General features: G+C 42.3%; 1 long non-coding RNA gene across 5 annotated transcripts in view; it reads left to right on the top strand.

Annotated features, from left to right (window-relative positions):
• LOC138760441 (uncharacterized) overlaps window positions 1–24,999 on the top strand; it is a 217,856-nt gene that overhangs the window by 10,200 nt on the left and 182,657 nt on the right. Inside the window, exon 3 of one of the 5 annotated variants that reach the window (XR_011355607.1) lies at window positions 13,043–13,561. The exons of the other annotated variants lie outside the window; for them this stretch is intronic. This is a non-coding gene — a long non-coding RNA (uncharacterized lncRNA). Of the gene's footprint in view, window positions 1–13,042; window positions 13,562–24,999 lie in introns of those variants that run through there. 5 annotated transcript variants of the gene reach the window in all.

Below are 24,999 nucleotides of genomic sequence, written 5' to 3'. Positions count from 1 at the left end.
TTAGAGAATGGGAGAGAAAAGGGATCAAAAGAATAGAAAATTGTTTTTAGGGAAATAAATTATTATCCTTTCAACAAATGAAGGATAAATATAATATAACTCACACTACCAACTGAAAACCTACTTGAAGGAGACATTGGGAAACAGTCTGAGGTTACCAGAAGGAAGCAATTTTGAATATGTGATTACAGACACAATGATAATTTAAAAAATTGTAACAAACATGTACATCAAACTGCAAGAAAAGGAGAACAAGGAAACAAACAGTAAACCTAAACAAAAATGGGAACAAGATCTAAACATAAAAATAAAGAATGAAACATGGGAGAAGCTATGCTCCGGAACTATGAGAAATACAATAAATACGAGGTTACGTATGATACAATATAACTGGATACACAGGCTATATATTACACCTCAAAAGTTAAATAAATGGGACCCAACAGTATCAGACAGATGTTTTCGCTGTAAAAAGGAAACGGGAACAACAATTCATGCAATTTGGACATGTGAGAAAGTGGAAAAATTTTGGGAAGATCTAAACCAGATATTAAATAAAATCACAAAAAGCAATATATCAAAAAACCCAGAGAACTTCCTCCTAAGTAGTATAAGAAACAAAGAATTTGGACTTGATTTGGATGGAGCACAAAAAGGATTTGTTATGATAGCCCTAGCTGTAGCAAAAAAATGTATTATGTCAACCTGGAAATTAGAAGACAACTTGAGAATACAACAATGGAACATAGAAATGAATAAATGTATTCCATTAGAAAAAAAATAACATATAATTTAAGAAATAACATTACAATATTCGAACAAATATGGGAGCCACACATGAAATACAATAGAGAAATCCTACCATGGACTTCCACCACCTAAAATGACAGAAGGAGAAGATAATGAAAAGAACTGACTCAATAAAATTTCTTGTTTATTTTTATTAAGTGACAACATTTTTTAATGGGTTTAATGTATCTTATAGATTGAACTTCAAATAAATGGGGAAGTGGGTGAGGGAGGGAGGGGAGGGAGGGGGGAAAAGGGGGAGAAAATGACACTGTATATATTTAAGAAGAAAAATGTCTGTATGTATCTTGGTCAATATGGTTGATAGTGTGAAAAATAAAAATTAAAAAAAAAATCAAAAAAACAACTCTCTGGGTTAAAAAAAACTTCTCTGTCCTCAAGGGCCTTGTCTGTATTCTTAAACTATAGCCTCTAGTCCAAGTCTCCCCCAACATCGGGAACATGTAATCAGTTTCTATCGTGTCCATTCTCTTAATAATCTTATATCTCAATCATATCTCCTAAATTCCTTCTAAATTCCAACATGTACAACCCCAGTTTATCCAACCTTTTGGCACAAGTCAATCCCGCCATCCTGGGAAGTAACCTTGTGAACCTACGCTGCACTCCCTCAATAGCGAGAATGCCCTTCCTCAAATTAGGAGACAAGAACTGGACACAATACTCTCGATATGGTCTCACCATGGCCCTGTACAACTGTGGAAGGACATCTTTACTCCTATACTCTGTTCCCATTTTTATAAAGGCCAACATGCGATTTGCACTGAGCCCTGCAGGACCCCACTTGATATATCCTGCCATCCCAAAAGTGACCTGTTAATCTCTATTCTTTGTTTCCTGTTTGTCAACCAATTTTCTATCCATGTCAGCACCCTACCTCCAATACCGTGCTCTCTGATTTTGCCAACTAATCTCCTATACAGGACCTTATCAAAAGCCTTCTGAAAGTCCAAATACACCACATCCACTGGCTCTCCCATGTCCACCCTCTTCATCACATACTCAAAACCTTTCAGAAGATTAGTCAAGCATTATTTTTCCCTTCAGAAATCCATGCTGACTTGTAATGATACTATTATTTATGTCTAAGTGTTCTGTTATTGCTTCTTTTATAATCGATTCTAATATTTTCCCCATACTGACATCAGGCCAACCGGTCTGTAATTGCCTGTTTTCTTTCTCTCTCCCTCCCTTTTTAAAAAGCAGCGCAGCATTTGCCACCCTCCAATCCACAGGCACATCTCCTGAATCTATTTTCTTCTTCTTTAGCTTGGCTTCGCGGACGAAGATTTATGGAGGGGTATGTCCAAGTCTGCTGCAGGCTCGCTGGTGACTGACAAGTCCGATGCGGGACAGGCATGCACGGTTGCAGCGGTTGCAAGGGAAAATTGGTTGGTTGGGGTTGGGTGTTGGGTTTTTCCTCCTTTGTCTTTTGTCAGTGAGGTGGGTTCTGTGGTCTTCTTCAAAGGAGGTTGCTGCCCGCCGAACTGTGAGGCACCAAGATGCACAGTTGGAGGCGAAATCAGCCCACTGGCGGTGGTCAATGTGGCAGGCACCAAGAGATTTCTTTAAACAGTCCTTGTACCTCTTCTTTGGTGCACCTCTGTCTCGGTGGCCAGTGGAGAGCTCACCATAGAACACGATCTTGGGAAGGCGATGGTCCTCCATTCTGGAGACGTGACCTACCCAGCGCAGTTTGATCTTCAGCAGCGTTGATTCGATGCTGTCGGCATCTGCAATCTTGAGTACTTCGATGTTGGAGATGAAGTCGCTCCAATGAATGTTGAGGATGGAGCAGAGACAACGCTGGTGGAAGTGTTCTAGGAGCCGTAGGTGATGCCGGTAGAGGACCCATGATTCGGAGCCGAACAGGTGTGTGGGTATGACAACGGCTCTGTATATGCTAATCTTTGTGAGGTTTTTCAGTTGGTTGTGTTTCCAGACTCTGTGTAGTCTTCCAAAGGCGCTATTTGCCTTGGCAAGTCTGTTGTCTAACTCTTTGTCGATCCTTGCATCAGATGAAATGGTGCAGCCGAGGTAGGTAAACTGGTTGACTGTTTTGAGTTCTGTGTGCCCGATGGAGATGTGGGGGGGAGCTGGCTGATGGAGGACCTCAGTTTTCTTCAGGCTGACTTCCAGGCCAAACATTTTGGCAGTTTCCGTAAAACAGGACGTCATGCGCTGGAGAGCTGGCTCTGAATGGGCAACTAAAGCGGCATCATCTGCAAAGAGTAGTTCACGGACAAGTTGCTCTTGTGTCTTGGTGTGAGCTTGTAGGTGCCTCAGATTGAAGAGATTGCCATCCATGCAGTACCAGATGTAAACACCGTCTTCATTGTTGAGGTCTTTCATGGCTTGTTTCAGCATCATGCTGAAGAAGATAGTAAAGAGGGTTGGTGTGAGGACGCAGCCTTGATTCATGCCGTTGTCAATGGAGAAGGGTTCGGAGAGCTTATTGGTGTATCTGACCCGACCTTGTTGGTTTTCGTGCAGTTGGATAACCATGTTGAGGAACTTGGGGGGGCATCCGAGGCACTCTAGTATTTGCCAGAGCCCTTTCCTGCTCACGGTGTCAAAGGCTTTGGTGAGGTCAACAAAGATGATGTAGAGTCCTTTGTTTTGTTCTCTGCACTTTTCTTGGAGCTATCTGAGGGCAAAGACCATGTCAGTAGTTCCTCTGTTTGCGCGAAAGCCACACTCTGATTCTGGGCGGACATTTTCGGCGACACTAGGTATTAGTCTATTAAGGGGAATCCTAGTGAAGATTTTGCCTGCAATGGAGAGCAGTGTGATTCCCCTGTAGTTTGAGCAGTCTGATTTCTCACCTTTGTTTTTGTACATGGTGATGATGATGGCATCACGAAGGTCCTGAGGCAGCTTTCCTTGGTCCCAGCAGAGCATGAAAAACTCATGCAGTTTGGTATGCAGAGCTTTGCCGCCAGCCTTCCAGACCTCTGGGGGGATTCCATCGATACCTGCTGCTTTGCCATTTTCCGTTGTTCAATTGAATCTATAGAACATTGTAAAATGTCAGTCAATGCATCCACAATATCCCTAAGCACCCTGGGATGCAGTCCATCAGGGCCTGGGGACTTATCAGCCTTCAGCCCTTTCAATTTACTCAAGACCATATGCTCTGTATCTGGATTTCCATCAACCCTACTTTACCGTTGGAATTTCTATCAATTCTGTAGGACCTCCACCCCCTATCTGATCCAAACTATCTGTTAAACTCGTCAGTCATTTCCATAATAATTTTGCTTGTTTCTGTTCTTAAGGGCCCAATTTTGGTCCTATCTAATTTTTTCATCTTTACATACCTAAAGAAGCTTTTATTATCCCCTTTTATATTGTTGGCTAGTTTACTCTCAATCCTCTTTTTTTTCCCTCCTGTATAGCTTTCTTATTATCTTCTGTTGTTCTTTGAAGGTTTCTCAATCCTCTAGCTTCCCACTCATCTTTGCTATATTATACTTCCTCTCCTTGGTCTTGACACTGTTTTTGACTTCCTTTGTCAGCCACAGTTGCTCTTTGTTCATCTTAGAACCTTTCTTCCTCTTTGGAATGAACTGGTCCAGTATCTTCTCAAAAATGCCCAGAAATGCCTGCCATTTTTGTTCCACTGTTCTCCTAGCCAGGGTATCCTTCCATTGTATTTTGGCAAGCTCCTCCCTTGTAGCTGCATAATCCTCTTTATTCAACTGTAAAACTGATACTTCCAACTTTCTTTCCTTCTCCCTTTCAAATTGTAAATTAAAACTTACCATATTATAGCCACTGTTACCTAATGGCTCCCTACCTCAAGGTCCCTTAGTGTTCTGTTCTGGGTGTCAGATGTGGGAACCATAGGTGACTTCCACCCTCCCCAAAGGCCATATCTACACCAGCTGCACTGAGATGCAATTCCTTAAAGATGAGTTTGGAACTGGAACTGCAGCTTGTTGACCTAACTCACTGTAATCCCTCTTCAGGACCTCCTCCCTTTTTTTATCTATGTCATTGGTACCCACATGTACAAAGATATTAGGCTGCTCACCCTCTCCACTCAGAATACTTTAGACCTGATTTGAGATATCTCATGCCTTGGCACCTGGGAGGTAACACATCATGTGGGTAAAAATCTATCAGGCTCACAAATCCCTTGTCTGTACCCCTGACAATGGAGTTCCCGATGACAACTGCATTCCTCTTCCTTCCCTTCTGCACCATAGTACTAGGCATAGTACCAGTGACCTGGTCACTGTGGCCATCCTCTGTCAGGTCATCGCCCTCAATAACGTCCAATACAATATATCTGTTGCTGAGAGGAATAGCTACGAGGGTGCTCTCCACTATCCTGGTGTTTTTCGTCCCTCCCAACATTTGCCCACTTACCCAACACCTCTAGTCTAGGGGTAACAACCTCTTTGTTTGAATGTATTACCTCTTCACTCTCCCTAACGAACCACAGGACATCATGCTGTGACTCCATCCCCTAATTTGGTCCTTAAGGAGCTGCATCCTGGTGCACCCAGTGAAGGTGTAACCACTGGGGAGGGTGAAGGTCCTAACAACCACCTCACTCTCCCCAACAAGTTGCAAGTCATCAAGCTGCAGTTCCAGTTCCCCAACTTGGCACCTGGCACAGATGTGGCTGTTGGGAGGGTGGAAGTCACCTATGGTTCACACATCTGACACCCAGAACAGAGCACTAACCCCATAGGCATGACTCTGAATTCTACATTAAACATTAACAAAGGCATATAATACAGCTTACTCTTCTCCTCATCTGCTTTCGCTAAAGCCTGTTGAGTCAAAGCCTGGAAGTCCCAAGTCCCACTCTTTCGCTGCTCCACTCACTCGCTGGGCTGCTCCATGCTGGCTGCTCCTTGTCCCTCCCCTCCTTTTATTGGTCCCTCACCCACTATCATTCCAAGGAAAATATCCTAGATACTCCCTTGAAACTTGGCTAGCTCAGTTTCCAATATTCTTTCAAAACCTTCCTGACTCTATTTCCCATGCATGCTTGAAACTGACTGGATTCATTGGAGATTTGTTGTTTTACTGTTTATATTTTAAAATATCTGAATTTAAATTGTGCTGGGGTAGTACAGGTACACAATCCTTTATCCGAACATCTAAAATCCGGAAAGCTCCAAAAACCGGCAAGGGGGATGGGGCGGGGGAGAGATGGCAGCGCGACTCGGGCGGGTGAAGGGGGAGACAATATTGCGACTTGGGTGGGCGGGGGGGAGACGGCAGCGTGACTCGGGCGGGCAAGGGGAAGACAGCAGTGTGACTTGGGTGGGCAGTGCGACTCGGGTGGGCGAAAGGGGGAGACAGCAGCGCGACTGGAAGGGGGTGGGGGTGGATATAGCAGCACAATTCAGGTGGGCTTAAATCTGGGGCAGCTGGCTCTTGTTCTGAAATCCGGAAAAATCCGAAATTCAGAACACACTGTTATCCAAGGGTTCCAGATAAAGGATTGTGTACCTGTAATAAGAATAACATCCAATAGTATGGAAAATCTTGTCCTGCAAAACCAAATCCTGAGCTTCCCAAATTAATGGAGTTTTACTGGGCATGTGATTATGAGAGAGAGAGAAGAGAGAGAAAAGAGAGAGAGAAGAGAGAGTGCATCAAAGGTTCAACAGCCTTGGAGAGCTGTCTTGTTGTTAAGCTAAGCAGGCTGGACCTACACTCTCTAGAATTTGAAAGAATGAGAGTGAGCTCATTACACTTTACTAAATTATCATATGTTGATACAGGGATGATGTTTCCCTTGGCTGGGGTTTCTAAACCAAGGGTTAAAGCCTCAAATTAAGAAGTAGACTTCTTAAGATTGAGAAGACATTTCCTCATCCAGATAGTTGGGAATCTTTGCAGTCCATCCCTGTAAGGGCTATGGAGACCCAGAGTTTTAAATATTAAGGGAATTAAGAGAAGTAAAATTTGCACAGTGACAGAGTTAAAAGATAAGTTATGATCTGATTGAATGACAGAGCAGGCTCAAAGGGCAAAATGGCTTACTTAGAACATCGAACAGTACAAGTTCTCTTGCCACATCTATGTCGATCATGATGCCAATCTAACTAATCTCATCTGGCTGTACATGAATTGTATCCCTCTATTCCCTGCCTGTTTATTTCTGTTTAAATGTCTTGTAAACTTTGCTATTGTATCTACTTCCACCACCTCTCTTGCCTGTATGTTCCAGGCTTATGCAACTCTGTGTGTGTGTGTGTGTGTGTGTGTGTGTGAGTGTGTGTGTGTGTGTGTGTGTGTCTGTGTGTGTGTGTGAGTGTGTGTGTGTGTGTGTGTGTGTGTGTGTGTGAGTGTGTGTGTGTGTGTGTGTGTGTTTATTAAAAAATGCCTGGCATATTATCTATTCTATCTATGTCCCTCATAATTTTATAAATTTATATTGGGTGGCATTCCCTGCCCCCACCCTTCCACTCCATCCTCCAGTTTCTTATACTCTAGAGAGGAAATAATCCCAAGTTTATCCATCTCCTTAATGGTATGTACCAGTTTCTCTGTTAGTTTTGCACTTCAAGACCAATTTGAATTTGCAATCACCATTATTTAAGTACATTCAGTGGTCATGTTAGTAGAAGAACGCATGCATTCAGTATGCTACCCCATTTTAATGTGCTCTTTTCCTGTAAGCAACATTTTAACAATGATGGTCTCATGGGATAATTATCTCTAGTCGTTCTCACCTGCTTCAATATTTACAAAGTATGAGCTTTGGTTCATTTATTTCATGTTCATAGCTACATCAGATAACATGACTTAAAACCCACTCAGATGATTTAAATATACAATTAGTGCTACTATTTTACTCTAAACCCCATTCTTTGCATAATGGGTTCCTATGTGCCATTGTTTGGGTGCAATGATAAGTAAAGGCTCTGATGACCTCATCAGGAGGATGTAAAAGACCTCGCAGCAAGACTTCAACGAAGACGAATGTCCTTTAATCAACATTATTACAATAGTATATCTGGTCATCTTTGCACTCCTATTTAAGGAACTTTTTTTATAGGCAAAGCGGGGAACGTTACATTACAAAAAAATATGCTCCAAATATCCTTAATTAGCTGCAAAGCACGTTGGGATATTTATGGCAAGAGAATGTGTAAGAAGTTGCGCTTGTATACACATATCCTATAAGAGGTTGACTTCAAAAGGGATTATGTTCACCTCTTGCATATATAGCAACAGAAAATATAGCCTTCAAGCATGTTCCATGAAAGGCTCGAGGAGTCTTAAAGTTCTTAAATTTTTGAATGCTTCATCAGGAATAATGCTCCTGAGACTAGCTGCATTTTTGTTCTCTTCCTGTCATTTCTCAATGCTCCCTTTTGTGTGCATCAGGGCAGAAATCTCAGTGGTTGTTAGCAGGTCCAATATTTGCTTCACAATACTGACCAAATGAAGCACAGATTTGTTTTAAATGGAGAGCATTAATGAAACACCGGATATTTCTGGGAGGAAACTTGGCTTGTTTTGAAGGGCGGAACTTGTGTTGCTGCAGTAAATGGTGAGTCTTGAAATGGAGTACTAGTGTGGCACAATGGCCAATGCAATTTTGAGCACCTTGCAATAAAATAACTCCACAGTGTACAATTTGCTGCTTCAGTTTGACAGCTTCCTATATAGTTAGTAGGGCAAATGCAATTTTAGCATTTTTGAGTGTTACCTAGAAGAAAATGTTGGGCAAGAGTGATCACAAAAAAAAATAGCCTGTTATATTCAATGCTCACATTTTTCCTGGGAAGCTTGAGACAATTTTCCTCCTCTAGCTGGTTTATTTTTGATGCTTAATTGGTCATATCAATCAGTAAAACTCAGCCCTCCTCCAATGCATCTCCTAATAGTTGATATACAGAAAGACCCACTTCATGAAACAAACAGACACTCCAGCTTCTTTCCAAAATAACAACATGGTGGGAAGTTCTTCCTTATTACTTTCAGATTGTGACCGTGCCACTTTGAAGCAATTCAATGAAAATATCCTCCCAGTTACCTCAACACAAGTCAACACCCATCATTTATCACAAGTGATCTGATCATCCACAATCCTCCATTCTGATGGTGTCTGCCACACAGTGCAGTCCACTGAGATCCAGAATCTTTTTTCCCCCCTCTTTTTGACAGTTCTAAACCATAATTATGGCCTCTTTTTTTTAACTTTCAAACAATATAACTCCCTTTTGATTGGCTGGGCTTCCTCTCATTTATTTTAATGTTGCAGACTACTCAAAGTTCAGATTTATTGTCAGTGTACATGCATGACATCACATACAACCCTGAGATTTATTTTCCTGTGGACCAGGCAGTGAAAATCTGTACTCAAGAAAAGATATACAGTAGTCTTCTAATTCCAACCTACGCGAGTTGCGTCTACCCGCACATACAACCAAGTTTTTAAATAATCTTTATTAAAACTATTGCACATATTTTGTATTAAAAGTACTGTATGCAGTGGTCCCCATTCCTGGCAGCAGCCCAAAATCCCTGTTCCCAGCGGCAGCCCGAGGTCCCCACCCCCCCCCCCCCCCACCTCCAACAGCCTGATGTTCCTGTTCCCTGCAGCAGCCTAAAGTCCCCGTTCCCTAACTTACGACAAAACCTAAGGTACAATCAATCCTTCTGTCCCCATTATGGTCGTGTCAGGGACTACCTGTTTACACAAAAGGGAGAAATGTAAACATAGAAATATATGAAAACAAACTATGCAATCCAGAAAATAATTATTTAATAATAAATAATGTGCAAAGCAAGACCCCTTAAATGATTCTCTGATTGTTGTTTAGGAGTCAGATGGTGGAGGGGTAGCAACTGTTCCTGAACCTGGCTGTAGGAGTGTTGTGGCACCAATACCTCTTTCCTGATGGCTGCAGCGAGAACAGAGAATGTCCTGGGTTGTGTTGGATCCTTGATGCTTGCTGTTGCTCTCTGATAGTAACATTCCATGTAAATTTTCTCGATGATAGGCAGACTTTTACCTGTGATGTACTGAGCTGGGTCCACTACCTTTTGCAGGGCTTTCCACTCGGAGGTATCAGTGCCCCCATTCTAGGTCGTAATTTAGCTAGTCAGCACACTTTCCACCAAACATCTGTAGAAGTTTGCCAAGGTTTTTGAAGTCATACTAAACCTCTGCATATTTCTGGGAAAGTAGAAGCACCGATATGCTTTCTTCACGATGACATTCTCCGATGGGTCCAAAAAAGGTCCTCCGAGATGGTGACTACCAGGAATTTAAATTTCCACATTGTAGAGCTCGTCGAAAGAACCAAAGACTTGTTGATCCAAACCAAGGCTTTTATTAGCAAAAGACCGGAGCTCTTCACAGGTGGCCGACCAGTCCGGAATGATCCGACCTGGCTAGGGACACAACCCTTTAAGGCCCAAACAATAGGTGTGGCTTAGCTCTCAGCCAATCGCTGTAAGCACAGTCTAGATACAGTAACTATATACACTATGTACATTGGTGATAGATCTGTACTATCACACACATCCTCTCCACCTCTGATCCTCCACTGATCACTGAATTGGACACCTCTGGTTTTCCCTTTTTAAAGTTCACAATCAGCTTCTTGGTTTTGGTGACATTGAGTGCAAAGCTGTTGTTAGCTTGCGCACATGCTGCCAAAATACTACAATTAACCTACAACCCCCCCATATGTTTCCCAGAGGAAAGCCATGCAGACACGGAAGAACACACAAGCTAGACAATTCAACCATATTCAACTTCTCTCCTGTATGTACAACCTACTAATATGGTAGTGTCAGCAAATTTGTAGATGGTGTTATTTTCATGCTTAGCCACACGGTCATAGGTGTAAAGTGAGTACAGCAGGGAGCTAAGAAGGCAACCCTGTGGAGATTGCAGTGGATATTGTACTGACAATAACCACACCAGCAGTGCGAGTATAAGACAGCTTTAATAAACTAATGTGTACTCTAAGAGGTCTTGTCTCTCTGCAAGACGAACCTGGAAGGCTTGACTGTAGCTCTGGACTGCTTTATGTACAAGGTCACCGGGGTGACCCCTGGTGACCTAGTGGTGTAATTACATATCACCACAGATATATTCTTACATTATTCACTGACTGTAGTCTGGAGGGGAGGAAATCCAAGGTCCGATTACACAGTGGGGTATTGAAGCCCAGGACTTGGAATTTGCAAATCAGTTTTGAAGGGATGATGGTGTTGAATACCAAACTGCAGTATCCTGAAGGGCATCCGGTTGTATGCTGAACTGTAGAATAGGAACATAGAACACTACAGCATAGTATAGGCCCTTTCTTCCCAGAAGAAATCCCAATGATCCACTGCCCCTTACATTAACTCTTCAGCCACACATTCATCTGCTATAACTTCCTATCCCTACCCTTTCTGACACGTGACACAGGCAGAAATCCTGAGACTATCACCCTTGCAGCCCTGCTTTTCACCTTCTTACTTAAATCCCTATATTTCCTCTTCAGGACTTCATCACTACTCCTATCCATGTTATTGGTCCCCACATGGACCACAACATCTGGCTGCTCACCTTCCCCCTCCACAATGCTGTGAACTCGATCAGAGATATCTCTGGCATCTGGGAGGCAACATACCATCTGGAGCCTTGATAATTTTCACAGAACCTCCTTTCCACTCACCTAACCAATGAGTTCCCAATCACCATAGCTCTCCTCTTCTTCCCCCCCACCTCCCTTCCATTCTGAGATGATGAGCCAGCCTCTGTACCAGAGACATGACCACCACAACTTGCCCCTGGTAGATCATCCCTTCCAACAGTATCCAAAACAGCATACTTAATGTTGAGTGGAATGGTCACAGGGGTGCTCTGTACTGTCTACTGATTCCCCTCCCCCTTTCCTAACAATCACCCAGTTACCTGCCTCCTGACCTTTGGGATGACTGGCTCCCTGAAGCTCCTCTCTATCACTGCCTCTGCCTCCCGAATGATCATCCAGCTCCAGCTCCAGTTCCCTAACTTGCAAGTGTAGTCATCAGGGACAATTTTGGTGTCCCAGATTTCCCACATTTTTGCAATTGGAGCATTCCACTGCCCTAGCTCTGTGTCCATTAACTCTTCCTAATTTAAATACAAATATCTTATCTGGCCGTTACCTCACAGGAATCAAGCTTGTCCTCAGCCTCTGCTCACCAAAGCCTCTAAATCCCACTCCTACACTGGACTAATCACATACTGGCTGCTCTGTAATATCCAGATGAATCTTTTAAGTCACAAAATTTCAAAATAAAATTAAAATTTAATATGTACACTGTCCTTCCCAATCTCTCCTTTATCAATGGTAGTTTAATTTACAATATGTGAAATTAATGAACAACAAACTTCAGACAGACTCGATTAATTACTCACTTGGGCACTCAGTGTGCTATAAGAACAAAAAAATGCAAGTTTTGTTTCATTGTTTTTAATTTGAAAAATACTTGAACTTGGTATTTATTCAAAATACAATTGTCACCAAAATAACAAAGAAAAACAGTATTTTGTCAGTGTTAGTCTGTGATTAATTATATCAACATTGCTAGAAATTCCTTAATATTTATAATGCACAGTCAAAGCAATACACTTTATTTATCTGTTTATCAATGTCATGGCACTCACACGCTGTTCCAGTGAAGAACCATGAGCAATATTTGACAATGTGCTAAAATAGAAGGAAAAACTCAATAAACCAATTTCACTCTTTACAATTTGCTGTGCTAATTAGCAAGTCACTAGTCTACATCTGATACTGCACTGATGGGAGCCTGTTCAACTTGAGGCGACTACAGTCCCACCCCAAGACATTAGAGTAACTCATTCTAGAGCTACTCTTCACCAATGATGCTGCCCTTGTTGCCTATACGGAGACTGCCTTTCAGTGTATAAACATCCTGCTTTGCGAAGGCTGCCGAGCTCTTCAGACTGGAAGCCAGCTTGAAGAAGACAGAAGTTCTCCATCAGCCCACACCTCAGGAAGTCTGTGGTGGAACACAGTGTTGCAGGCATCACCTCGCTGGACTGGGCAACCTGGCCCACCATCTGTCCCTGTAGCTCCTCCCCCAAGATCCCTAATAAAGGCTAATTGACCTAGTCTCTTCCCTCTATATCTGCCTTGGCATGCCAAGGTTTCTGGTTAATAAAGCCTTGACTACTTGCTTCATGTCTGCGGGTGGTAATTGATCATGCTACAATTTATTAACCAGATTTTATTTGCTATAGACAAGCTGATTAGGACTGGAGAAGCTGGAAACCAATTCCAAGGAACCAGAGGCCATCATCAAGTTCAACATGTGGCTACATTGCTTGAAGGCTTACATGAGAAGCCATGAGACCATAGTGGACGGTGATAGATACGATCAGCTCTTTGCAGTTGTGGGCCACTGAGCACACCAGATAATCCATGACTGAAGAGTACGATGAGGCAATGGCCCTTCTGCGACTGTAATACAGAGCCCTGATGAATGCCATGTATGCCTACTACCAACTGGTCACCTGATACCAGGGCTCTGGTGAGTCCATCGATGATTTCGTAAGGGCAATGAAGGAACTGAGGAAAGCCTGTGGGTACCAGGAGGAGCTCATCCGTGACATTCTAGTTGCGGGTTTCTGCTGGAGCAACTCCTGGAGAAGAGTGACCAGACCCTTCAGTAAGTCATGCAGATGGCCCAATCACTGGAGACACCCCAGAAGAACACAGAGGCCTACTCAACAGGCCACATGGCTGCCAAGTGGGGAGAATGGGTGCTGCCATCTTGGGACTCGAGGTTCCTGGCTGCCTCTGCCACAGTTGAGCACATAAGGTGCAACAACTGCAGCCTAGGCAAACACCTGCAGAAGTACTGCCCGGCTCATGGTGTGACCTGCTCAAACTACTAGGAGAAGGTACTACACAAAGGTATGCCGCTCTAAACCCCACTCTAGCAGTGGACCACAACCTGCTTCGCCATCTTGGGCCAAACCACTTCTGGCATCATTTCCAGTAGCCGAGAACAAAACATCAGGAACAGGAGCATGACGACATGGGATGATGTTACATCCTACTTTGCTTCCAGACTCCACTGCATGCAATCCATGGGAGCAGCCATTTTCGGAGCAGTCGTCCCAACGATACAGCAGCAGTGATTTGGACAGTGAGTTGAGGTTGCCCTCCATCATGCTGGACCAGAGCAGGCCACATCAACTTTGGCGATCAATGATGGATATTGAGGTAAAAGCCACACCACAAGCTGCCTGTTTGACACAAGGAGCACTGAGCATTTCATCTACCCATGCACGGCCAAATGTTATTCCCTGACTCTGTCCCCGGTGAAGTAAAAGGTAGTGCTAGCCTCTAAATCCCTCTCCTTGGAAATCCACAGGTGTTGCACTGTGATCCTAACCATAAGGGGCATGAAATACAAAAATTTCAAACTGCTGGTGATGCCCCACCTCTGTGCACCTGTCATATGGGGGCTGGATTTCCAGTGCCAGCTTAAGGGTGTGGTGATGCAGTTTGACAGACCCCACCCCTCTTCACGAACAGTAATAACCATGTCCTCCTGAATGTGCCCAATCACACACTGGAATGCTGTGCAGGGCACCTGATCTGCGGTTTGGCCACCCTCTGGGTCTCTCCACCCCTTCCCACCCCCATTCCAGAACCTCACCCTGAACTGCAAACCAGTGCCACTAAAAGCAGGTGATTTATAAAAATTGAAGTGGAGCGACTGCTGGGGGAGGGTACGTGGTGAAGCACTGGATGCTCATCGATTATAGGTAGACTATTAACAAGTTCACCTTATTAGATCCCTATCCTCTTCCCCACATAGCCGACTCAGTGAATGAGATTGCCCAGTTCAGGGTCTTCTCCATCATAGACCTCAAGTCGGTATACAATCAAATTCTGATTCACCTGGAAGACCAGCCTTGCATGGCAAACAGCTACCTTTATCACTTCCTGTGGGTCCCATTCGGCCGCACGAACGGAGTGTCGGTGTTCTAAAGGGAGAAGGATCGCATGGTTGATACTAACAAACTAAAAGCTACCTATCCGTATTTGGATAATGTCACCATCTGCGGTCAGAACCAGGAGGAACACAATGAGAACCTGCAGAGCTTCCTGGCCGCTACTAAATCTATCAACCTCACATACATTCAGAAAAAGTACATGTTCAGCACCATGCGGTTGGAAATCCTGGGGTATGTGGTGAAGCATGGTGTCATTGCCCCCGACCCCAACTGGATGTGCCCCCTTCTGGAACTTCCTCTGCCCCAGAACCACAAGGCTTTAAAAAGGTGCCTGGGGTTCTTCAGGTACCCTGCCCAGTGGATTCCTAATTATGCAAACAAGCCCCAACCCCTGGTGAAAATAACGTTGACGGAGGTCCTTAAGACTTTCAAAGGCATTAAGGGCGAGATTGCCAAGGCAGCAATGAACATCATTGATGAATCTGTCCCGTACCAAATGGAGAGCAACACCTCTGACTTCGCCCTGGCCTCCACGTGGAACCAAGCAGGAGGCCAGTGGTGTTTTTCTCCTGAGCCCTCCAAGGCCCTGAACTCAGACACTCTGCCATTGAGAAGGAGACACAGGCTATGGTGGAAGCCATGCTCTATTGGAGGCATTATTGGGCTAGCAGACTCTTCACCCTACTGACAGACCAGACAGCCATTGCTTTTAATATTTAATAATAAACAGCGGGAAAAAATCAAAAATGACAAGATCATGAAGTGGAGAATTGAGCTGTCCACCTATAATTATGAGATCTTGTATTAGCCGGGCAAGCTCAATGGGTCACCCGATGCCCTGTCCAGGGGAACCTATGCCGGGGCATAATTAGATCACTTCCAAGCCCTTGACGATAGCCTCTGACACCCAGGGGTCATGAGGCTCTACCATTTTGTGAGGGCCCCAACCTCCCCTATTCAGTTGAGAAGGTCAGGGACCTGGCTTAGAGTTGCTCAGTCTGCGCAGAATGCAAGCTGGATTTTTACCAACTGGAGACATCCCAGCTCATCAAAGCCACTTGCACCTTTGAGTGTCTCAGAATGGACTCAAGGGGCCCTTCCCATCTATGAATCAGAACACGTACTTCCTGAATATGGTGGATGAGTACTCACGTTTCCCATTCACCATCCCATGCCCAGACATGACTACATCCACAATCATTAAAGTCTTCTGTAACATCTTCACCTTGTTCAGATACCCCAGTTACATTCACAAGGATTGGGGGATTGTCATTCATGAGTGAGGATTGCAGCAATATTTCCTTTCCAAGGGCAGAACCACCAGTTACAACCCCCGCAGAAACATGTAGGTGGAAAGGGAGAATGGCATGATCTGGAAGGCAGTAATTTTGCCCCTCAAGTCAAAAGGGATGCCTGCCTCCCAGTGGCAAGAGGTCCTTCCAGAAATGCTGCACTCCACCAGGTTCCTGCTCTGCACTGTAACTAACACTACCACACATGAAAATTTGTTCTCCTTCCTGAGGAGGTTGGCATTGGGAACCACGCTGCCAGTCTGGCTGACGACCCCAAGGCTGGTGTTTCTCCGTAAGCATGTTAGGACCCACAAGGTGGGCCCACTAGTCGAGGAAGTGCACCTCCTGCATGATAACCCACAATATGCCCTGGTACAGTACCCAGATAGATAACACAGTGTCCATCCGGGTCCTGGCTCAAGCTGATTCTCCAGGATAGGAGGTGCACCCAGTCAATCCCAGGGACCATCCTAATAAGCAACAAAGTGAACACACCATCATGACCCCTCAGGCTGCCGCCCCCCCCCCACCCCTACCAACAAGACCCCCACCCCTACCAACAAGTCCCCCACCCCTACCAACAAGTCCCCCCCCCTCCCTCCCCCCAGAACTGGTGCACGCAGACACTGTGCAACCCTCCAACACTCAGCCTGCCGAACAAGCCATAATTCTGCAGGAACCGATGATACAACTGGCGCTGCGGCAAACACAATGCCAGATAAAGCCCCTGGATCAGCTGAATCTATAAACTGTTATGGACTACACGACCAGAGCCAATGGACATTGCCCCGCTTCATCTAAAAAAAGTGAATGTGGTGGAACACGGTATTGCAGGCATCACCTCACTGGACTGGGCAGCCTGGCCTGTTTCCGTCCCTGTAGCTTCTCCCCATAAGATCCCTAATAAAGGTTGATAGCCTTAGTCTCCTCCAGCCATACCTGCCTCGGACGTGAGCCAGCAGCATGTAGAGGCATGCCGAGGTTTTCTGGTTAATAGAGCCTTTACCTACTTGTTTCATGTCTGCGGGTGGCCATGGATTGTGCTACAAAAAGTACCACCCTCTCCACATTACCATCAGCAAGACTGAGCTGAAGATAGTTCACCAGTTCAGCTACCTGGGGGTGCACCATCTCGTCAGATGCCAAGATCAATAAAGAGGTTGATAACAGACTGCCAAAGGCAAACGGCACATTTGGTAGGCTATACAAAAGAGTCTGGAACACCAAGCATCTGAAGATTACAGAGCCATTGTACTACCATCCTCCTGTATGGCTCTGAGTTGTGGTTCACCTACCATCACCAGCTACAACTCCTTGAGGACCTCCACCAGTGCTGCCTCCGTACCATCCTCAACATTCATTGGAATGACCTCAAACAGGTGGAGGTTACCAGCAATGAGAACATGGAGGATGGTGGTTCATTGCTGGACCAAGATGGTGCTGTATGGCAAACTCTCCACTGGCCACCGTGACAGAGGAGCTCTGAAAAAAAAGGTACAAGGACTCTCTGAAGAAACCTCTTAGTACCTGTTAAATACCATCTCCAGTGGTCTTCTCTAGCCTTCAATCACGTGGCTTGGCGACACACTATTTACCAGTCTGTCTCCTCCTTTGAGAATACATGCAGGACTGCCTTGAGGACAAAAGGAGATGGAGGAAGAACCGTGACACCAAACCCAGAACAGAATTTCACTTGTAGCCATTCTTGTCAGCCAGCAGCGAGCCTGCAGCAGACATGGACAGTTCTTTTCCTAAATCTTCATTCGCAAAGCCAAGTCATGACTCAATAAGTAAAGCAAATGAGATTTTAGTATTTCTGTTTATTTCCAACAACTTTAAAAACATCAATAGACATTACAAGAGGAAGAGTTACATTTTCCTCTGAAATTTTAATTTTAATGTGCTGTACATGCATTTATTTTTAATTTCTACTTGGAACCAAATTGACACTCCTTACTTTGTTTCTGCTGCAACTCCATTTGCTGCTGACTTTACCCATTTGTTACATCTACACTTGATCATTCCATCTTATTGCTAGATAGCCTATCTTCTTCATTTCTCTGTAAATTTGCAATCATTCAAATTCTGCTGCCCATAACAGACCACATAAACTCCTCAATGGACTTCTCTATGCAACTTTTCATCTCTAACCCTGACAGATTGCAAGCCGTCTCTTTGTGCTTCTACATCAGCCTTGTTATGAATACATCCCCGTTGTGGTCACCATCTCAGTTCTCAGTGACTGTAATAGTGGGACCCCTCTCATGAAACCTCACAACAGATTAATTTTGCAATACTGCAGTACATTTACACTTGTTGTTATGCCCTGTGATGCATGTCTTTCTCATTTATTCTGCCCATCTATCGAGGTGCCAGTTTCTAAGATGTTATTATGGAATTTCAAGCACAAACATTGGGACCTTCAGGTCCAAATCCATACATCACTCAAGGCTGCTGTGCAGTTTGATAGAATAGTTAAGAAGGCCTGGGATATGCTGGGCTTTCATGAGGTAGAGGATTGAGTTCAAGAGTTGATATACCATCATCAGTTCTTTAAATCTCTGGTGAGACCACACTGAGGATATTATGTTCAGTTCTGGACACCTCATTAGAGGAAGGATGTGGAAGCTATGGTGAGGGTGCAGAGGAGATTTACCAGGATTTTGCCTGGATTGGAAAACATATCTTACAAGGCAAGGTGAGCAGAGCTTGGCCTTTCTCTTTAGAGTGAAGAAGGTTGAGAGTTGACTTAATAGAGATCTACAAGATTATGAGAGGCATTGATAAGGTAGACTGCCAGCATTTATTTCCTAGGGCATGAGTAGCAAACACCAGAGGAAACCTGTACAAAATGAAGGGAGGAATGTTTAGTAGAGACTTAAGGGTAAGTTTTTTTACATAGAGAGTTGTGAGTGCCTGAAATAGCTTGCCAGGGATGATGGTGGAAGCTGAAATATTAGGGGCATTTATGAGACTCTGAGACAAGCACATGGATGAAATAAAAATAGAAGATTATGAGATAGGAAAGGTTTAATTTTTCTTTGATAGGTATATATAGGTTGGCACAACATCATGGACCTTGGGCCTGTTATGTTCTATGTTAATATTCCAACAATTAGTACTTCACCCATTCCCTTATTCAGATACAATATTTACACTTCCTTTACTTTTGCTTTGCTTCTGACCAAATGTAACCCTGTGTTTTTGCCAGAGATGAAGACAGGCTTCACAGTTCTGATATTTTGGAAGTTCCCACACAATAGAGAGAGAGAGAGAGACCCCCCCCCCCCCCCCCCCCCCACCGTGATGCTGATTGGACAAGCATCTTAGAACAGACCTTTTATTTTGATGGCAGCATTCAATTAAATAAATCACTGGCAGATGTATTTATGTCACTGGGTTTACCTTGATTGTCAACAGATTGAAGCATTGAAATCCAGGCAATTCAAGGAAAGTAAAGATGCTACACACAGCATAATTTTGAAAGCACAGATAGACTAATATGTAGGTATGTATATAGAATAGATATATACAACACACACACACACACACACACACACACACACACACACACACACACACACACACACACACACACACACACACACACACACACACACACACACACACATTATATAGTTATATATTATCATTTGTTCCAACATGGTTAGTTATTGGCAGATCAACTTAATTTTGAATCCAAACTCTCAGTACCACATTAAACCATTTGTCATTGCAATCTAGCAATTAAATTTTTAGAACATGCAGCCAAAAATTAAACTAGCTAAGATATACAATCCTGATACTCTACCCCATGCAGAGTATGGGGTAGATAAATTTCTATTTGTACAGTTTGATAACAATAAGAAAAGCAAACTCATGAAAGAGATTTCAGTTTATGCATTTGTTGACAGCCTAGTTACTGCAATAGGAAGAAAAACTGCAATACAATTGTTCACTTAGCAGGCTTCGGAGGAGTTTAACAGAAATACCTGATTAGATTTGTCTGTTCCACCAGTACAGTAGGATACAGGTATATATGTTTATTACATCCTACAAATTACTGCTCACAGCCTCTTTCCTTGAAATCATCCCAGTTTATTGTACAGCTTGGCCTTTAATACATAGTTTAATATTTTAAAATTTAGACATACAGCACAGTAACAGGCACTTCTGGCCCCTGACTAAGTACCGCAATTAACCTACAACCCTCGTACATTTTTGAAAGGTGGGAGGAAACAAGCACCCAGATTCGAACCTGGGTCACTAGCACTATAAGAGCATTGTGCTAACTGTGCCGTTATCTAATTGATCAGAGGAAGATTATTTCATAATGTTGTCGTACTCATTTAAAATGCGAAGCGTTGAACTGGAAGACGTTCTAATGAGCACAGAATTAGCCAAATATCCCTAAAAGTAGTTCAGCATTTTGTGCATCGTGACTGTCTTGGCCACTACAATTTAGAAATTCAACTTAAAATGAGTTAAAAGTTCACTTTACCATTTCAGATAGAACTTCCTAGGTGATAGGGCATTTGGAAACTCATTCAAGATTTACCCCTTAAAAGTGAACAATCAGCATGTTATATTTTTATTTGCTAATTATTTTGTAACAAGTATATATGAGATACTTGTTAGAAAGGACCAGATAGTTGTAAATATTATATCAGTGGTCCTGGTGGTAAACCTCTAACATAAAAAAGCAATTTGAATATTCAGTCACAGATTCTAAACCACAATCCATGGGATTTTCTGATTAAAATGTTTAGATTATTCATGCCATTGGTGTTAACTCAAAAATTTTAAGTGATAGAGAATGTGAGGACAGTTTAGTGTGTTGGAGAAACTATGAATATAGTTTGAAGTTCCAGTAGTTAATGTACACAAGTCAAAAGAACAGAGACGTGTTATGAGCCCAGAGGACCCCAAAACCCAGCAGCAATAGATATCCACCAAGACAAATGGTTACTTAAACAAAAGTTGCTTTTAATTATCTTTAAACATGAAAATAGAATCAAACTTTAACTGATCATTATTGACTTACTTAACCTAACAACCTCCTTGTAATTCTAAGCACACGTGTATGTAATATGTGTGTAAGTTCAGAAAAGTTATTTGATTCACAGTCCAATCTCACTTCTCATTCCTCTAAGTTCACTGGTTGCAGGCAATTCTTATACTGTGCACAGAATTTAACATTTATAAAGTTAACCAGGCTTTAGTGCTTTAAAAGTAAATGGTTACCACTCAGGAAGGTTCTTGTCGGTTTTCAGAGAGAGATTTGTTGTACGATGGACACCCAGCCACTTCAATGTCTTGCTGACTAAACTTGCCCCCTTCAGGGTTCTCCAGATGATAACCTCTTTCTCTCATGTCACCACAGAGTTCCTTCTTGTTTCACTTATTCCAAATGAAACATTAGACAGTCAGTCCTCTCCTCTTGCATGAACCACAGGGGCTTTGACTAGGCTGAATCAAGCACTTACCACCTGCTTTCAACATGGGGTTTCCACAAGCTTGAAAATTTGTCCTGTTCCAGTCCCAGCTACTTCTGCTGGCTGTAACACTGTCAAGTGATCTCTGTGAGTGTCTCGCTCTCTTTGAGAGAAAGCCTGTTTGACTCTCTCTGCTTGCAAAACTACATCACCTTCTTAGAACAGCTCCAGACAATCTGTGGCTCCCACAAGATCTTTCATCTGTTGTCTTTTTGTAAACAACAATCCATTAGTGAAGTCTCTTGTGCACTCCAAAGCTCTTGCAAAGTCTGTTGGCCCTGACATGTCTAGCATGGGGCAGAGCTCCAGTATTTTAAATAAGATCTGTTTTAAAGTATTTGTATGTGACCTACTCGAACAAACTTTTCCCAATTTAGCTCCCAAAAATATAACTATATACTCTGTCACACAAGGCACACATGATTTGATAGAGTGAGATCTAAAACTCAAGTGGATTATTCACATAGCACATGGACCAAATGGAGGTCAAGTCACATTCTAAGGTGGTTCTGTACAGAGCTTACATCTTACCATATATGGTTACAGTGGACTTTCCTTGGATATTAATTATGCCACAGATCATTGACATAAAACAATGAGATTTATGACAGCATAATTGCATAGTCATGAGATACTTACAATATATCAGAATGGATACTGACTTAAGGGATACTACAGACAGGAAAATAGTAGCAAAAGTTTACCCAAATTTCTGAAAGCAAGTAAATCAATTTACAAGTTGTTTGCGATGGGGAAACATATTTTCATTACTGTTGTCCAGCAGAAAAACTATTATTACAGATGAGTATTGAAATTGCCAAAAGTCCTGCATTTAGCAAATTATCAAGCATGCATGTTAAATTCATAAAAAGTTAAGACATTCATTGGCGCCTCTACGTGGTTGGAAAGCATCTGAGACTGAGAGTAAATTGAGTACTCAGTTTTAGTCTTGGGACAGTGGGATAATTAATTGAGGAAGCTTATCAGTGGAATTAAGTTGTCAAATGCGTATATCAATCAATATTCTATTTCAATTGAATGTTTTGGAAAATTTTAAGAGATATGTTATACAGTTTAAATTTAGGTTTTAGTGAGAAAGTGACTGTGGAAGATGGACATAGACTCAAGATCAGGGGGAAGGCAGAGATTGCAGGTGAAATAGTGAATACAGTGAGCTAAACCAGCTCACAGATGCTAAACAGATGATAATAAACTTGAAACTACAACTGACATGAAACAGTGGGTCTGAATAATTAGAGAAATATACATGAGGGGCTTGGTAAAGATACATACGCACAATTTTATGGAAGAGAATAATAGAAACCTTCATCACTGCAGGAGCCACTCTGACCATTATTCCCATAAAATGAATTATAGAATAATATTAACTTTCCACTCCTTGGTCTAATGCCCTGCAAGTTATGTCTCTTAAAATATTCATATCAACACTTTTTTAATGAGACTTACTGCATGCCGTCCAATTTATATACAATAAACCTAAACCCCCGGTATGTTTTGAACAGTGGGAGGAAACTGGAGCTCCTACGGAAAACCCATGCAGACACAGGGAGAACGTACAAACTCCTTACAGACAGTGTGGGATTTGAACCCTGGTCCTTATCGCTGGCGCTGAAAAGGTGTTGCATTAACTGATATGCCAATCTTGAGTTATATTTATAAAAATTGTAGTATTCGTTTCAAAGAACAGAATTCTTAAGAATTACAAACAATTGTTTCATGATTTGGATATGAATATTTGGTTGTGTAATTTCCCACACCAAAATATCTCTTTCTTTGTATGTTTGTTATCATTGAGTGAATTATTGTGAAATATTTGCAAATCAGACACTCACATAACACCACACATGCTGTTTGAGGCTGTTAAATGAAAAGATATTCATGTAACCTTGCTACAGATTCTTTTCTATTATAAGGTATGTTATTGTCTATTTGTTTATGGATCAGTTTTATAGTTACAGGCAATAATTTATTTGGAATATTGCTATAATAAATTGCCAAACAGTACTGTAGAATATTACAGATTAATTTACTAAAGTTGATACCTCTAATTTTAATTGGTTTCTTTAAAAATCTTTTTTTTTGCTTGAGGACTGAATTTGGTAGTTAAAAAATGCAGTAAGTATTATAGAATAGTCAGCCAGACCCTTTTATTCACATAATTTGTCCTCCAAATTTTAAGTAGATTTTAAGAGAAGATTATGGAAAAATAACCTTTTCAAGTTACTGAAAGTTTAAAATAAGAATTTAATGTTATATTAATGCTTAGATATGATTGTTTGATTCTCAAGGCTGAAATTTAAGCACCTTTATAACATTCTAATCCTTTTAAATATGGTGTAGTCTTGCCTGCATTTGTCAACACAAATTATTTTTGTATACATGATTTTAATTCTGATCACTTTAAGAACAGTTTACTGATGCCTTTTCTCATATAAGCCTCAAAATTCAAATAGAGGGCATGATTTTGTACATTATTGTCCAATTTCAACTTTATTGAGAGTACTGAAGATTAAATAATTTAAAAAGAAATTAGATGTGCAGCATGGCAACAGGTCCTTCCAGCCCACGAGCCTTTACTCTTCAATTATACCCAAATTAACCTACAACCCTGTACATCTTGAAGGGTGGGAAGAAACTGGAGCACCCAGGGAAAACCTACACAGAAATGGGAGAATGCACAAACTCCTTACAAACAACATTGGATTCAAACTCAAGTTGCTGGCGCTGTAGAGTTGTGCTAACATTATTTTTAAAGTTTTAACATTTTTAAATATAAATTTGTTTGACACAAAGTACCAAGGACAGTGAGAAAAATTCTTTTGCGAATAGAACAATAAGTTATCTTGAACCTTCCTACAGCTGAGTGAAGAGCACAATTTACAGAGAATAAGATTACAGTGAAAAAGGAAATCAATTTATACTGTAAGAGCTTTATCCAAGAGGAGTGCATGGATGAAACTATTTTTCAGCATGTTGGTGCTTCTACTCCTTAAGCCTTCTCCCCGATGGAAGGATGGAGAAGAGTGTGTGTCCAGATTATGATGATCATTTCAATATGTTGGATGTCTTTCCTCAGCAATGGGACGTGTAGATGGAGTTCATGCAGCAGAGGGAAGTTTGTATTATCTTCTGAGCTGCATTCATGACCTCCTGCAGCTTCTTCCATCATTGAGCAGAGCAGAGCAACCCCTGTACTGTGCTGTGTTGCATGCAGCAAGTATACTGTTGATGGTGCACATGTACAAGTTGTTGAAGAACAAAGGGGACATACCAAACTTCTCTGTGGCGCATTGTAGCAGGTGGGCAATTAGAACAGCCGCTTGTGCGTACTAATCATGTTAATACACCTGATGTTTTCCAGCATCGGGTATACCTGCCTTTACGGGCAGAAATGTACAAAAATACAATTCATGACTAATGT

The sequence above is a fragment of the Narcine bancroftii genome, chromosome 4, assembly GCF_036971445.1.
Source record: "Narcine bancroftii isolate sNarBan1 chromosome 4, sNarBan1.hap1, whole genome shotgun sequence".
NCBI lineage: Eukaryota > Metazoa > Chordata > Chondrichthyes > Torpediniformes > Narcinidae > Narcine > Narcine bancroftii.
This window is presented reverse-complemented; position numbering and strand designations above follow the sequence as displayed.